Source organism: Calonectris borealis, chromosome 6, assembly GCF_964195595.1.
Source record: "Calonectris borealis chromosome 6, bCalBor7.hap1.2, whole genome shotgun sequence".
NCBI classification, from domain to species: Eukaryota; Metazoa; Chordata; class Aves; order Procellariiformes; family Procellariidae; genus Calonectris; species Calonectris borealis.
The window spans coordinates 21,632,468-21,648,790 of NC_134317.1; positions in this window are offsets into that span (position 1 = coordinate 21,632,468).

Consider the following 16,323-nt stretch of genomic DNA (forward strand, 5'->3'; position numbering starts at 1 on the left):
CGGGACCGGAGGGCGCGGCTGGGCCGCGGCGCGGCGCGGCGGCGCCCGGCGGGGAGAGGGCTGGTGCCCGGGGGCCGGGGCTGCCCGGCCGCGAGGGCGGAGCGGAGGGAGCGCGCAGGGGTCCCCGCGGGGGGATGCTGCTGCCGAGAGGTGGCCGCCTAGAAAGTTCCCGGCGGCACAGCGCGTCCTGCTGCCGCCTGCCCGTGACCGTCGGGGCCGCGGCTGCTGCTGGGAGTCCCACGGGGAGCCGGCGCGGGGGCCCGACCGCCGCGGGGCGCTGCGGAATGGGGGCGGGTGGAGACGGCGGCCCGGAGCGGGGCGGGCAGCGGGGACCCGGGGCGGGGGGTACAGCCGCGGCGGCGGAGAGCGAGGGGCGCGCCTCTTCCCCGCTTCGTGTGCGGCGGCGCGTGGTTGGCGGGCGGAGGGCGCTTCGCTTCCCTTCGGGTGCGCGGGTCGTTTCTTGTAAACGCAATGCCAAGGTAGTTCTTCGTTCGTGTTCAGTGCTAAATGGCTTACCGGGTGGAAGTCGTTCCTTGGTGTCCTTGGGCTGTAACATCATACATTTGCCTAATGAGCTTTTAAAAATACTTAGTTGCGTTTTTTCTACTGCTGGCTAATTGTAATACCTTTCGAAAATCTCTTGGAAAGCAAGCAATGAAAAATAAGCTAGTCTGCAGCTCAGTGCGACAAGAGGTATTTTATGTGTTATTTTACTAAAGGAAGTGCCTCGGAGTTGTGTCTTGCTTAGACGATGAAAATGTCCTCCATGCTTTTGGGTGTGGACAACAGACAATAGTTCTGTACAGATTTTAGGGGAAAATAGGGACCTGAAGAGCACTAAGCATTCAGGCTCTACAGCTCTTTTTCTTACAATGTGTATCTAAAACCATTATGGATAGCCAGCCGCAACCAAAACCACAGCTAAGCGTAAGTTAAAATGCTTAGCCCCTAGGTTAAAATGCCAGCCCACCTAGGCTCCTCAGCACTTTCACCGTCAGAGCTTCATATTCCTGAAGGCCTCCTGCTGTGGCTGCATACGTTGTCTGCACCGATTCCCCATTCTGATGTACTTAGAGCGTCAGTGAAGCTAGAAGGCGGCGTAAATCAGTCACGTCTGTAGTTTTTGTCTGTGGTCATAGCATAACATAAGACCATGAAAAGGCACTGGAAATATCTTTTAATTCCCTGCTGCTTCAGAGCAGGGAAGGGCATCACAGGATAATTTTGATGTCAGAGTATGAAAATTCAGCATATGTCACAATAGAATAATAATCTAAGAAATAGCAATTGTTTTCTTCATCTTTAGAAATAAATCTTCACCTTCTTTAGAACTGAGAAAAATACATTAACAAAATCCACAAGCATAAATTTGAGAGTGTTTCGTTTGTGATCTGTCTTCTGTGCTCATAGTTGCTTGCCCAAAATCTGTCACTTTTCTTGATGCAGCACCAGCATACCACGGCAGGATGGAAGAGGCACTAAGAGGGCATTTTCCTCTTCACTTTTTAGCACAGGTAGTGGGTCACATGTTTCCATAGCATACTTAGTCCTTTCCCCAAGTTGTGTCAGATTTGGTCCAAGCCCCCAGCCACATGGAGCCTGCATGAAACAGCATCCATATTGTCCTGTCTGACTGCCAGAAACCAGCTTCTTGACTGTGTCTAGTTTTCATTTTAAATAAATAAAAAAAAAATTAAAATGGCACTTACGACCTGCAGTATAGTAACAGTACTTGATCACTTCAGTCTGGTGTGCCAAACAACATATATTCTAAGAAGCTGTACTTTAGCACAGGAGACAGTGTTACCTGACTTTGGTGACTACAAATGAAACCCTTTAGATTTCTGTGTGTATTTAAAGTTGAATGTAAAGCTGGAAGAGATCACATGCAGAGGGAGAATTTTCTCTTTATATTTTCTCCTTCTCTTTCAAAACGCAACCCAAATAAAGGTTTTTTCTCCTTTTTACTATGTTAAGTTGTTTCCAATTTTTTTTCTTAACATTTTGACAGTGCTGATGTACATTTGCTTTCTGAATGCCTCGGCTATGTTGAAATCTGTAATATTTCAGTATCCGATGTTACTGGAATAGTCATGTTTGTCTTCAGAACAAGACAGGCCTGTGATATTCCAGATAATGATGATTATGGAATTGGCTAACAATGACAGTGCTTTCAAAAATTACTGTGCATTATACAACCAATAGACTTCCTTATGACACAGAATGCTAAATTAATATTAAATAAGTAATTTGTTACATTAAATTGAAATAGGTCATTCAAAAGCATCCCCACACAGCCGTGGTGTTTTTCATCTGTTATATAACAACATCTGCTGCAATGGGATCTGGATCATTACTAGGCTGCGATTATTCAGTGCTAGGGTCGCACACACAACGAGTACAGACTACAGCTAATTTACTTATTTGGTCCCTGTTTTCATGCAGACAAAGTCTTAGTCACGCCCCATAATAATAATAAAGCCATTATTACTGTTTAATACAAGTAATAGGATCATAACTGTAATAGCTGATTAATGAGTGAAAAGTGATGGGGTTTATCGGATGGTACAACCTGTTTCCAAGGGAGAAGATAGAGTGAATTGCAATAGTTAATATCGTAGCACCACTCAGTGTTCAAAGTGGATATAGCTTCGTAATCAGTAACAGGTGTTGCCACCTGAAGAAACACAGTGATTGTACTATTTATAATCTCATTAATCCTATACCTATGACAATGTGCAGCTTACTTTAGGTATACCATGAGAGAAGTAAAGCATGGATACAAACATGTGATGAATATAAACATATTGGAAGAAAAATGTCTAGTACCTGCCTTGCTATAAATGAGCCAAATGGAAGTATTAATGGAATAGAAATTGCTACAGTTTGTTACCAGCATCTTTTCTCCAAAAGCTAAGAAAGAATTTTTGACCCGTTTAGTTTCTTTTCCTTTAGTTTCTTATCTACTTTCCTACTTACAATAGATCATCCTGAAGAACAGACCAGACTTACGCTCTGCCCACGCTTCCTGCCAAATAACATTATACCAAATAATGCATTACTCTGCTAACTTTTCATTCATCGACATGATCAGCAAGGAGACAGTCGATAATTGGCTTCAGAAAGTCTAGCCTCTTACATCATATTTCCCGCTTGGCATTGGGCCGTGTTAAAGTCACAAAGCTTGTATTAATATGACGGTTTCCTCACAAGGATTGGATCTCTGTGAAATTAAAATGATCCTATTTTCTTCTCCAGCAATCCTCATTTCTGTCAGTCATGAAATATTGCTGTCTCAGGAGCTGCTTCGCTGGTGTCCCTGCAGTGAGCCAAGATCAGCAACTTCCTCAATGCCTGTCAAAAGTCAAAACCAATTAATTTTTCATTGGATTTTTTTTTAACATGTACTTATATTAATCTTCCCTTCCTCTTAGTCAATAGTTGTCATTTTACTTTAAAAATTGTACCATCAGACTTCACTACTTATGCTGTCCAGTTAGGAGTTTCTTTCTGGCATTATAATGTCTACCTTCTCCTGGCTTTTCTTTACCGTGGTTACTCCTGTACTTTAAGATAAGCCATTCAGATGGCACCCTACAGGACAATTGTCATGTGTGTGAACTCCTTCTGCCATGACAGTGGTCTAACAATTCGACATCAAATTCAATGCAAGATGGTTTTGATGGTATGAGTCAATATTAGCACAGAAAACATACATGCCAAAATATGCGGTATGTAAAAGTACCGTGTCATGAGACACTGCTGCAGCAGCCCCATGAACTACGGGTCTAGCTTCAGCTCATTCTGAAAGTGCTGCTGCATTAAACTGCTTACTAATTGAGGAAGGTAATGTGTTGCTCGCTCTGCGATTCCTCTGCTCTTCCACAGTATATCTGCCATTGGCTTGTGCCGCAGAACTAGTGGACTATTATCACTGAGGTATTAAGATCTTTCAAAATGTGCTAATGAACTAGCATATGGCTATGAAATTATCTAACTTAAAAAAAATACTGGAAAAGTAAACAACACTCAAAATCTGCAGTTAAAACTTTTCCTGTAGTACATCCATTTCAGTTTAAGCAAAAATTAATTTCTTGCTATGCAAGAAAGCAACCTAGAAGCAGTATCTGAAAGGTCTCACTGAGCTGCAGTGTCACTGGGCTCAGGGGCTATACAGAAAACGCTGCTTCAAGCCTGTGAGTTGAATTAAAGGAATTAATGTACTGCTTTTACTCTTTCACCCTCTTCAACAGCCCACCAACAGTGGTCTCCTACTTCTTGCTGAAGACTTGCATATTAGTTGTTTTCTCTTATTTTAGTGGAATTGTCATCCACAAATACAACTCGTTTACAGAAGGTTGAATTCAACTTCTTGTTGACTATAAGAAGTTTTAAAGAAAATTAGTATTTCTAAAACACCTTTTGTATTGGTTTTTTGTCTAGATATGGGTGATTGAGCCAACACTGTAGAGAGAGCAAACTAATGATTTAGTGCAAAATCTCATTGGGTTGCTCAACTCTTGCAACATTTGCTTATCAGTTTTACGTTGCAAACGCATCCTTTTGCCACTTCATTATAAATATCAGAACAGGTGAAGTGGATGGAAAAATGTATTTTGTAGAGGTGTCATAACTTGCACTTAGCCAGGTATTTGAAGACTGGATCCCATTCTGCCTGTTTGAAGTAGAGCCATTATCATCAGTAATCTTAAACACCTGTAGACCAGCCAGTTCTTATAGACAAGCTCAACAGACAGTTCTTCAGCCACTTACCATCACACGTATTTTCCAGATTTCAAATTATTTGTTCTATTATTTTCTTACCCACTTCCAGTTTGTTAACTCTTTCAGCTGTGGGGGCAGTAGAACTGTTTTCCACAAATGGTCTCACTAAAACTGCATTTGTTTGTTAGAGTAACTTCAACTGCAGCTTTCTATTTCCCTTCTTACAAAGCGAAAAGTAAAATGTGCTACACAGTGATAAGCAGCAAAAAATACACCATCAGTGACTTAAAGAGCTCCTCAGGCAATTCCTTTTACTCTTGGACACAAGCTATTTAGATCTTTAGATATTATAAAAGTATAAGCTTACTTTCGATGGTCAATACTTTAATACTTTCAATGTTACCAGTGAATACAGAGGTTTAAAGATGTTTAAGCCTTGGTTAAGCAATTCGTTAGCACACTAACCTCCAAACTATTTTGCTTAATTTTGAATAATAATAGAAATATTAATACAGTATTTCTGTATCATCACTGATTAGTTTGGCCTGCATTATAGCGTCAGATCTCACTTGGATATGACTTGGATTTTGCATGTATCTTTCCAGTCACATTATATTGACATGTCCACATGAAAAAACTTCTGCATTGCTGCATATGCCATTATACTGTGAGGATGGAATATGAAAGTTGTGGATAGCTAAAAAATATTAATAGTATTTTAATTGCCATTTTAAAAGCACTTTTAAGGAGAAAGAAAACAAATATATTTGTAACAATAACTAAATTTTTAGTAGGAAATGAAGAAAATATTTCTCCTCATAAAATGGTTTGTCCAAATCTCCCTTTCACAACCACATCAATGTAAGCATTTATCTCAGTTTCCAATGTGAAAACACAAACAGTAATACAGATAAAGTATTACTTTACATATATGAAATGTATACCTGTATTCTGACTTAAACCCTAAATAATTGTTGTTAAATTAATATTGAAAATTAATGTGGGCAGAGATTAGGTGCTTTTAAAAAATTATCTATTTTAATCAATTCTTTCCCCAGCTATTCACGTTTCTTAAATCTTTTTTTCCCCACAGGTTGACTAATTTTTCTCTCCGTCAGATTTAATTGTACTTGCACAATTTCTATCTGTGATTGAAAGAGAAATCCAATTGTTATTGAAGTCAAAGGCAAAACTGCCCTAAAGAGAAAGATTTTCATGGAAGTGTACTATGAAGAAACTTACTAAGTATTATTATTATGATTATGATTATTATTATAGTGCTTATTTCAAAGAAAGTCTCTACTTTCTAAATTTCATTAAGTTTTATTACTTGTCCACCAACTGTAGTTTATTGACTGTCCACTATGTTGTTTTGTAAAGAAAACCGTGTCTACTAATCACATTATAAAAAAAGCTTGAAAACTTTAACAAGACTTTGTGCCCGCAATCTCCATAAGAGGGCACCCTTACGTAACAGCCGAATTTTATACAAAAAATAAAAGAATAAAAAGGCCTTTCTAAAAGCTGTAGGAGGGGAGAAAACCCTATGGAGAGTTTAGTGAGAGACAAAGCTATTAAATTACCTTAATTGTCATTTTAGTGCTGATAAGGCAAGTCTAACTTAAAGCATGCATTACCTCTATATTGATGTTTTCCTAAAACAACTCTGTTGAAATTTCCTCATCGTCTAAAAGTTAAAATAATGTAATTAGGTCACGAGAATTACAAAGCTTTTTTAGCACTGTCTAGTAAAATAGTTTTACTTAACCAAGACAGACTTGCTAGGAGGAGCAATGGAGTCTAGCTAGCACATCCTCAAGCAAGAAAAACACGCCCCTGCCCCCTGTGTTTTATCTTCTCGCTTACCACAGTAAGGTCACGTTTTCTAATTTTGTTGATGGGGAGCCAATATTGACAAGAGCGTTAGCTACTATGCCTAGTTCAGTTACTACTGATATGTCTCTGACGATGTCAGTGATAACATTTACACATGGTAAAAAGTCTGTAAACAGTGGATAAAATCATTTCGTTTATAAATTGTCATCTTTAAGTTGCCATGAAGATGTCTACCCATTTGCTAGGGTGTCCAGAAGGAAGGAATGCCATTTAAAAGTGTCAGAAATGTACTTACAATACCTGTGTGTCTATTGCAAAAAACTATTGCTCGCCAAGAAATTGTAACATTTTCACTCATCTGCTCCCCTACTACTGACAACAAAACAATTTCCATTTACAAAAAATTTGCACTGGTTCTAACTTCCTCTGTTGATCTTTACGTATTCTAGGTTTTTCTTTTGTTACCAGGATACTTTTCACTGCTTTAATATAACTTAGTTATATAGTCTATACTAAAATTTCATACATGAAGTCATACAGAAAAAAAGTACAAGTTCTGTTATCTTTTTTACATGTTTTGTTCTATTGTTTTAAAAACTGAGGTAATGAAACAATGGCTGTTAACCATACATTGAATCAGAGGACTGGGAATATCTAAATATAGTGGTTGGGATCTAATTTGTGCTCACGCATAGCTACTTAACAGCTGCTTTTGAAAAGTATTGCTGAAGTTTTGCTTTAAATGGATGAACTATACAGATTGATTTAATGATCAGAGGAGTTCCAGAAAACCTTTGTCCTCCATTTCACATATACCTCTACAGCCTTTCTGTCAACCTGTTGGAACTTAAACACAAATAAATTACATTATCACTCATCATCCCCATAACATTTTTTACTTGCAGTAATGGTTGAAAGAAGATTGAGGAACACTGCTGTACAGAAAATGTACTTTGATTAAAAAGATAGGGCTACTTAGTCTTTAACAAAGATGGTTATTATTTAAATATTAACCCACCATTAAATTGCACTATATACCAAAAAATAGAAATTATCTCTTAAAGAATTTGTTTTAAAAAATTCCTTTGCTGGGTTCACTTCAATTTCTCATTTTACTAGTTCTGAAGACATCACACATTTCCAAAAGGCAAAATATGTGTGAAATATGGTTATGTTTGGAATGGGGAACTTAATGCAGCAGTAAGATGGTCATATCTAAGAGAGATGTTTAACAAGATGAAGAGGATTCTAGAGTACCTCTTTCACAAGTCAGTGATTTGATGTTTATGCAGAGTTCTATAAGGGGAATGGCAACATAACCCAAGTGGGGCCAGTACATTTCAGTTTGTGCAATTGTCAGAAAAAAAATACTGGTGGCCATCATATTTATGCAGGAGGGAAATAATCACCAGAACTTCACCATCAGACCTTAAGCTATCTACACGCTGGTTTTGTGCCCTTAGAAAGAGATTTCCCTCCCCTTAACTCCTAAAGAAATATTTTTAATAATAATTTTCAAATACTGACCTGTTAGAGTGTTTCACGGAGCCAGTGACGCTCTTCTGCAGCTGCCCTTCTTGGGATGATTCTGGGGCACAGAGAGTGGTCTGACAGGTACATGAGTTGCTGGCATTTACATCAGTTTGCTCCCCAGGATTTCGGAAAGCATTGTGCCTGCTGCAGCACTGTGCATTCTCAAGAGCTGTGCACCCCACAGAAAAGATGGCAGTTCCACTCGGTATGCTGCTGTGCATTTCTTGTCTGCATGTTCTGCCTGTTACGTGGGTCTCCCTAGGAAGTACCAGATTTGCTGGGCAAACTCAACCCAGCAAACCTGTTCAGACCAATGAGACTGGGCTTCTGCAGTGAGCACAGCTGTAAGGGACAGGCTGCAGCGTGCAATCTTCCCCGGATACTGGCAGAAGCTGACGTACTCTTCCCAGAAAGGTTGAGCACTGTTAGTTTGCAGCAACAGATTTGTTTATATGAAGCAGGCAGGGGGTTTTGGTTGATTTTTTTCCCCCATGGACCTTTAGTTTGACTACGTACATGTTTTCCCACTCAGGTGTGGTCTTAGCAGAGGCAGTTTGAACAGACCTCCTAAACAGGCATTGCAAACTGTTCCAGAACAAAAGTTTCTTAATGTGCTTGCAAACTCTGTCTTTTGCAATGTCTGACTTTCTTTTGTAGTTAGCTTTGACTACACGTAACCAGGGACTAACTTTCCCTGTCCCCAAATTTAACGTCTTTAAGATCAGACATCCTTTGTTGTTATTGTCTCCTGACTACAGTGACGGAAATGGGCAGAATCCCTGGAATAATGAGACAGGCACAAGCTTCTCACCAAGATGACATGAATTGCTAATAGGAGAAGATTAGCTACAGCTCCCTTCTGACTAGTGCTGTCCTACCAGCCAGATGGATTTTCTTCCACTTTCCTCAGGTTATGATCTCAGGATTACTCCTTGAGTCTGAAGTCGTCCTCCCCTGAGGAGACCTATTTCTTGTTTGGGACCTGTCGATGTCACATGTGCAGAAACACACAAAGCAAACAACTCTGATGCAGTGTTTTGGCTCACTACAGTGGTAAAAAATCTCTCTCCTCTCATCTATTTTTAGAGGATGAAAACCATTAAAGAAAGGACATACGTTGGCTACCCTTTCAGAAAAAAGGGTAGGAGGCTAGGTAGAAATGTCCCCAACATCCATCCCAAGGGCATAAGACATGCCCTGTTCTGATGTGGGAAATTGTCACAAATTTCTACTGATTGATGAAAAGTATTTACCAGACTTTTCTATAGATAACACTGAAGGCAAGACAAGTTGTACCATTCCTTTGTTATCAAACTAGTAAACACATTGCCAAACCCACTGTATATTAGGTCATATCCAGTATTATGTACAAACATACACTTTTTTTTTTCTGATTTTGCAAATCTATAGTTACATATGCTTTGCTCTGTGCCCACTGCATTTCTGTTTCTTTCCTTAAAATGAAGTCTGATCTGTAGCCATTCTCTTGTCTGGCTCCCTGTACACTCAGATTCTGATCTTACTTGCAGATGTAGCTGCACTGAAGAGTACATTATTACTCCTGATTTATGTAGTGTAGCTAACTTTTAAGAAGAGACGCCAGCCATTCCTATGAAATACCAAGGGGGACCCCTCTGAATCTGAATCACTTCCTGAAACAGTTTTGTTGAATAGCAGTAGTTCAAAGAAAAATATCACTGATTTAAGAACAATAAAATGAAAAAAAATGACAGTCTTTTACATGCCTTAAGTCACAGACATAATTCACAAGAGAGGAAACTTTAAACAGCCTATGTAAATAGAATGGTAAATGTATTGAAAATTGGTTTTAAATGAGAATAAAGGTAAAGTTGACTTTAAAGGTGACTTGACCTTGAACCGTAAATTAATTTTTAATTATAATTTTTAGTGTCACAGATTATTTTGTATTTATTTTCAGAAGATGCAGGTTGTCTCTGCTGAATTTTAGGAATAAAATTTCCAATTTCCAAAGGAAAACCATTTTCATTTCAAGCTAATATCTTACTTAAGGATTATTAATTCCAATAGCTGCAATTTACTGCCAGGAAATCTGTCAAATGAAAGGAACTTCATGTCCCTGCTGTGTTGAGCTGAGCAACAGGTTTTTTTAGATGCCTGTTTTACCTTTTCTCACTTTTTTAAAATATTTTGGTTTTTTTTTAGCAGAGTACTGTTAAGGAATTTTTTCTGCCTCAAACTTGGCCTGATTTCTTTTTCACATTCTGCTCTCATTAGACCAAGATGAACATCAGTTATTTTAAATGGCCCAAATTCAATAGAAGTGAAAATTGGAACCATTCAACTCACAACTCTATTTGGTAGAGAAAACGGGCACTAATGTTTATGCATGTGTATCCGTTCCCTTAATTCTGAGGCTATCACCTTTTCTGGACTGGTTGACAAGTTTTCCTTTTTTGCCATGTGCATACATAATATACAAGCGAGGGCTGTCCTTTCAGTATCAAAAATAAGTACGTTTTAGGGAACTTTGAGTTTTTAAGGAGTATTTAAACTATGAAAAAATACGTACGATGCAAGAATAAGGCCAGCAGCAATTGACAGCCGAGACTGGAGAATCAGTAGTAGCTGACACACTGTATTTTGTTCCCTTCGGTGTATTTTATTTCCATCATTTTCCTTGCTACACCTTCATGAAAAAATATGACTATTAACACCTGGTAGACAACCACATGTGTAATACAGTATTTACATAAATACTAATAGTCTAACAAACTTACTGCTACTAGTACTATAAGTATGAAACAAATTATTTGTTACACAGTTTTTTTGTTTCAGTTTCACTCAAGAAGAAAGAATTCAGAAGAACATGCAAAACACTCAAGTTACTCAACAGACAGCAATTGATAATCTACTTCATCTACTTTTATCTCCATAGAGCTTTTAGTAGTCATGGAAGGCATTGAACCGATTTTCCTGGAGAGAGAAAACTCTGATTTACAGCAAAGCAAGCTTTCCAAGGGGGGACCTTGGGGAGGCATCCAGTTCAGTCTCAGTACTCACTCATTCTAACCAGAGATCAAAGAGATAAATGGTGATGGTGCTTTTTGTGTCCACTGGAAGCTGACCTACACTGCAAAAGTAGTGGCAGTGCATTTCTCAATGCAGCAGCAGATTGCGATGATTATCCCATCTGTCTTTAATGTTACCTTGAGTGCTTCCACGTATGTATTACAGCTGACAAGGGTACAACAGCAGGGCATAAGGAGAATGTCAGTAATCATAAAAAGCCAAATTTGACCTACTTACCCAGAGATGAGTAGCATCCTATTTTCAAGCAGCAAAAACAGATGACATGCCTTATCTACATAAGCAAGACAGTGATAGGTGAGCTGAAAGGACTGCTATAAAATTTGAATTTGGAGGAAGGTGAGAGAATGAAGATAGTGAAGAAGTAACCCCCCCTTGGCTTATGACTTCCCCCTCTCCAGCACTGAACATTTAAAATTCTCACTTTGTTCCAGTCCATTCAGGCAGTAGGACAGGAAGCCATACGGCAGGGTGAGTGGCTAACTAGTGCCTGTGAGGCTTTACTGACGAGCAGCATCTGCCAAGTGTGAACTTTACCTTCCCTTATGTGCCTGTCAAGTATCCTGTATTACATATTGACAAGACTAATTATTCTTATCACACCACTAGATACACACGTTGATGGCACAACCATTCTGGTTCTAACAAGGTTAAAGTACAACTGTGATATTTTTGTTTGTTTGTTTCGCTAATTATTCCAGCCCATTCAATATTATCAAGATAGAGTATTCACCGTCATATAACAGATCTAAGCTTTCATCTGTATAGCATCCCTCCTTGCTTTTAGGGATTCTCAGCGACTGGAAATCCTGGCAAGTACACTCATTTACTATTAACCTGGTCTTACACTTTCAGAGAGGAGCATACAAATAGATGAAGAGCAGACTTGCAGGCCATGAGACAAAGAGGATTCCCACATTAAAGGAACCAAGAGCAACCAAGTCTGTTTCATAAAAGGATTATGTTTTTAAAGGCCTAAGTGTAGGAGAGTTGTGAGCTGTTTTGAATTTTCTGCTAGTAACTGCAAGATTAAAGTCTTGAGGAAACTTAATGAGACTATTTCTTAGCAGTCATTCTCCAGTAGGAGTTTTCTTTTCAGCTGGGGCTTTCTAGTCTAGCTTTTGTTTCAGAGGCTGAAACCAAAGAGAAAATGGAGCATTTGCACTATGAATATAAGGACAATTAGATCTTCAAAGGGGATTGTTGTGTTTCTGGAGAGCCTATCTTTTACCTGAGCATCCTGATTAATATCAAAGGATTATGATTGCTGAGATACAGATAGCTGAAACCAGGTCTTTTTTTGTTTGTTTGTTTTCTTGTGTAGAAAGTTGCATTCAAGCATTCTGAACAGAACAGTAATAATCTTTGATCTGTTTTGTAGACTTCTGTCACACACAAATCAGAGAGTTCCCTTACTGGTACTAGATGATAAATTCCTCTGATGAGTGAAATTGTATTATTTTCACAGAGAGAACTATACACATTTATAAGAACATAAAACTGAAGAGTATCACTAACTTATCATCCTTTCAATACAGTAAGAAAATTTTATTACATCATGAAAGAAGGAACAAGTTGCAGTACTCCGGCAGAAGGCAAACTGTATGGAACAAGTTTGAGGGGACAAACCAGGAGGAAGACTGGAAAGAAAAGGAAAGAGTAATATACAAGAAATTTTTTTGTGGGAAACAGAAGAGATGAGAAATCAAAAAAATCCATGTAATTGGGAGCCTTTTTGAGAGCGCACTTGAAGAAGAGTTCAAAATAGATGTGGTCAGACTTTTCAAATTTCATTCTGCTGGGAAAGTTTTCATTCTGAATCAAAGGGAAAACCCACAAATTGTGAAGCTTCCCATGGTAGGAAATTTAGGTTGTCTGATTTCATTTTATTTCATCCCATCCCATCCCATCCCATCCCATCCCGTCCCGTCCCATCCCATCCCGTCCCGTCCCATCCCATCCCATCCCATCTTTGGAGCTCCTTCTACTGATTTGATTCCTGGCACCCATGAAATTCTACTAGCAGAGTTTCTGATCCTGGAAAAAATGCACTATTGAGCTCTTAGTATGGCTGTGATCCCTAAACTACAGGACACTGCATCTACAACTACAGCCACATCACAAGCAAGAGTGCTAAGACACCTACTGTGAAGAAGGCAGCCTACAAATGGAGAACAAAAGATTAAGACAAGGCTAAGATGCAAGAATCTTCACTCTAAGATCATGGCAGCAGGAATCCTCCAAGCACTGAAAGTTCTGGTTCAAGCTTCTATGCTGGAAAATTTCTTCTTGAGTTTTTGCAATAACTTTAAGTAGTGGTACATGCAGAATCTACTGAGCAGACAGAATGCAAATCTACCTACAGATTTACCAAATACGACCTCGAACAAAGGAAAAGCACCCGATCTCTGCAGAAAATAGTACAACTTAATTCACTCTCAATGGCTCCGATAAACAGAATATAATCATCAGTTTTGTTACAATGACCTCAGAAAATAAGATTAACCAGTTCCTTATGAGCCATATTATTTAGCATCACATTCTGATTATGAGATTTCCCCCCCCAGCAATTCAGGCTGCATAATATCCACTGTCCGTTTAACCAAAATGGACTATCTGATGATGGATACTTTTAAACTGAGTTGTGAATTTTTCATAATGCCTATACTGGAAATTTAAGGAACGTGATCTACTTGGAAAGAAAAAAAAGTAAATTAAGTAACAACAACAAAACCACTAGATTTTATCCTGCTTACCCTTCTAAAACAGTAATGGGCAAGGTGCTTGGACAATTCTATTGTGTTATTTGCAGAAAGCACAACTATTTTGAAGCAAACCCACTCTTCACTGAAAAGCATTCATGTTGGTTGATATTTCTCATGAAAAAAATCAAAGTTAAAAACTGTTTAATTTGCTTAGAGCATAAAGAACAGAATTATGAAAAGTTTCAGCACAAACTTCTCAGCATTTCTAATGTTTTGAACCTCATCCTGGAAATTCTAGATGTCATTTCTGATCGTTCGTTTTTCTCGTTCTTTTTTTTTTTTTTAAATCCAAGTCCTGACTTCAGATTGCATTACCTGGTGATTATGTTCAAATGTCTTGTGGAGGAAGGCTGCTAAAGTAGCTTTTATCCTCCTTTCTCCCACAATAATTCTTCCATTATGCCTTACATAGCAGGGCCGCTTCTGTCATGTCCCTTGACATGTACTGAAATAACCTGACAAGGGAATCTTGCAAGAGAAGGAAGAAATTAGGAAGACCAGTCTTCTCCTTTGAGGTCAGGACTAAACTCGCAGCCAGCTAAGAAAACAGCCTGTGTATTAAGTTTAGCAATACTATCAACAGCACATATTCTTGAGAACAACTCAGAACAAATGCTGGTTTTATTACCTTTATATTCCTCACAGGAACATAATGATACAGAATTCATTCCCCTACTCTCTGATATAAATGATGACCGTCCATTAATCACTCAGTTTTACAAGTGTTTTTGCATATGGGTAAACTGCACAATGCTATTTCTCTGGGAAAATTATAGTTTAAATAATAATGAAACAGCATTTTATAAAACATATATTCTCCTGATTTGTTTTACTGTCATGAAATGGCTGACTACATGGAAAATATATGCACAGTTTGTCAAATTGCTTTCCTATTTCAAAAAATGTAACTTATTATTTCTGATTATTGCAATAACAAATATCTTTGCTTTTAATCAGCAGGGGTTACCTAGGGTTTAGCTATAAAGACAATAAATGGGCATGTAGAAATCAACTTTCTGGAGCAGCTTTGTAAATGTTCAGTATTTGAATAACACCTTTTTTAGATTAAATAGTTTGGAATATAAATGAAAATCTCTAATATGGCATCTGCATAAAAACTAGTATTCTTGCCTACAAAATACATATCCTCATTTCTTATTTTTTTAAGACCTGAATTGACTAAAATACAGTACAATTATAAGTAATGAATATTAAAGATAATATTGACAATTTCAAGTTTGAAATTGACAAATTTCAAAATTTGTCAAATTGTCAAACTATCAATTTGTCTAATTTGAAATTGTCAAATTGTTTCTTATTGATGGCATGGTCAAATGGATGTGATATGAGATATATAAAGTACTTTGTATTCATCGTGTAGTTGGTCATGCACCATAACTTCAAATGGACAAAATAGCACTTCAGGAAGATTGAAATATTAAGATCTGCAATGAAAATGGAATAAATTTATAAAACTTACAGTGCCAGTCGCATCACATTATAAGAAAAGAATAAAATAATATTGTGCCATTTCTTTCTCCCCTTACAATCTTTGTCACAATAATGAGGCGTAATAGTCTTTAATATGCAGAATTGGTAGGATGCTAGTCAGTCCCAATTCAGTCTCAGAGGCTTTTATGAAAAATGAGGTAAGAAACAGCCCATCATAGGCTTTGGCTTGAATTAGCATTTTGAGATCTCATATAGTATGTTGGAATATGGTGGTACCTTGTCACAATAATAGTTGTGAGAATGACAGATATCACAGACAACACTAATTTGGTTCTTCTTGCATTCTATAAAGGTGATAAGAATACAATTGTTTTGGGGGGTAAAGAAAAAAGCACTTGTTTATAGATGTCAAACCTTTCAGCCTTGCAATCTGCTTTCCCATAAAGAGCCAAAGCAGACCAAGAGAAACCACTTTGAAATAAGGTAAATAGCAGAGCAGAAGTCTTAACAGCTTTTCAGAAACACACAAAACAGCTGCAATTTGGTACATAAAACTAATGGTGCACTATTGACTCCCAGCGGCAGAGCAGACACATGGCAGCACGCGGCCATACATTTGTGAAATGAAGTAGAATTTCAACACTGACCCTCTGAACCAGGATCCCAGGGGCTCACAGAAATTCCATACAAGTTTGACAAGGTGTCTCACCATGGCTTCATGGCCTACTTACAGGTTAAAAAAAAAAAAAAAAAGCTGTTCACAAAAAGCTGTTCACTGTCTTTACTGGTACCTTTTGAGAATAAAAATATAGGTAACTAGAGAACAGATTGCAAGAATGAATGATAAAGCTGACATAAAACAAAAATGCTATTTATAATACCCCAGATATATAAGCACAAAGATATAGTTGTTATTATATTTTTTTAAATGGGATATCTATCT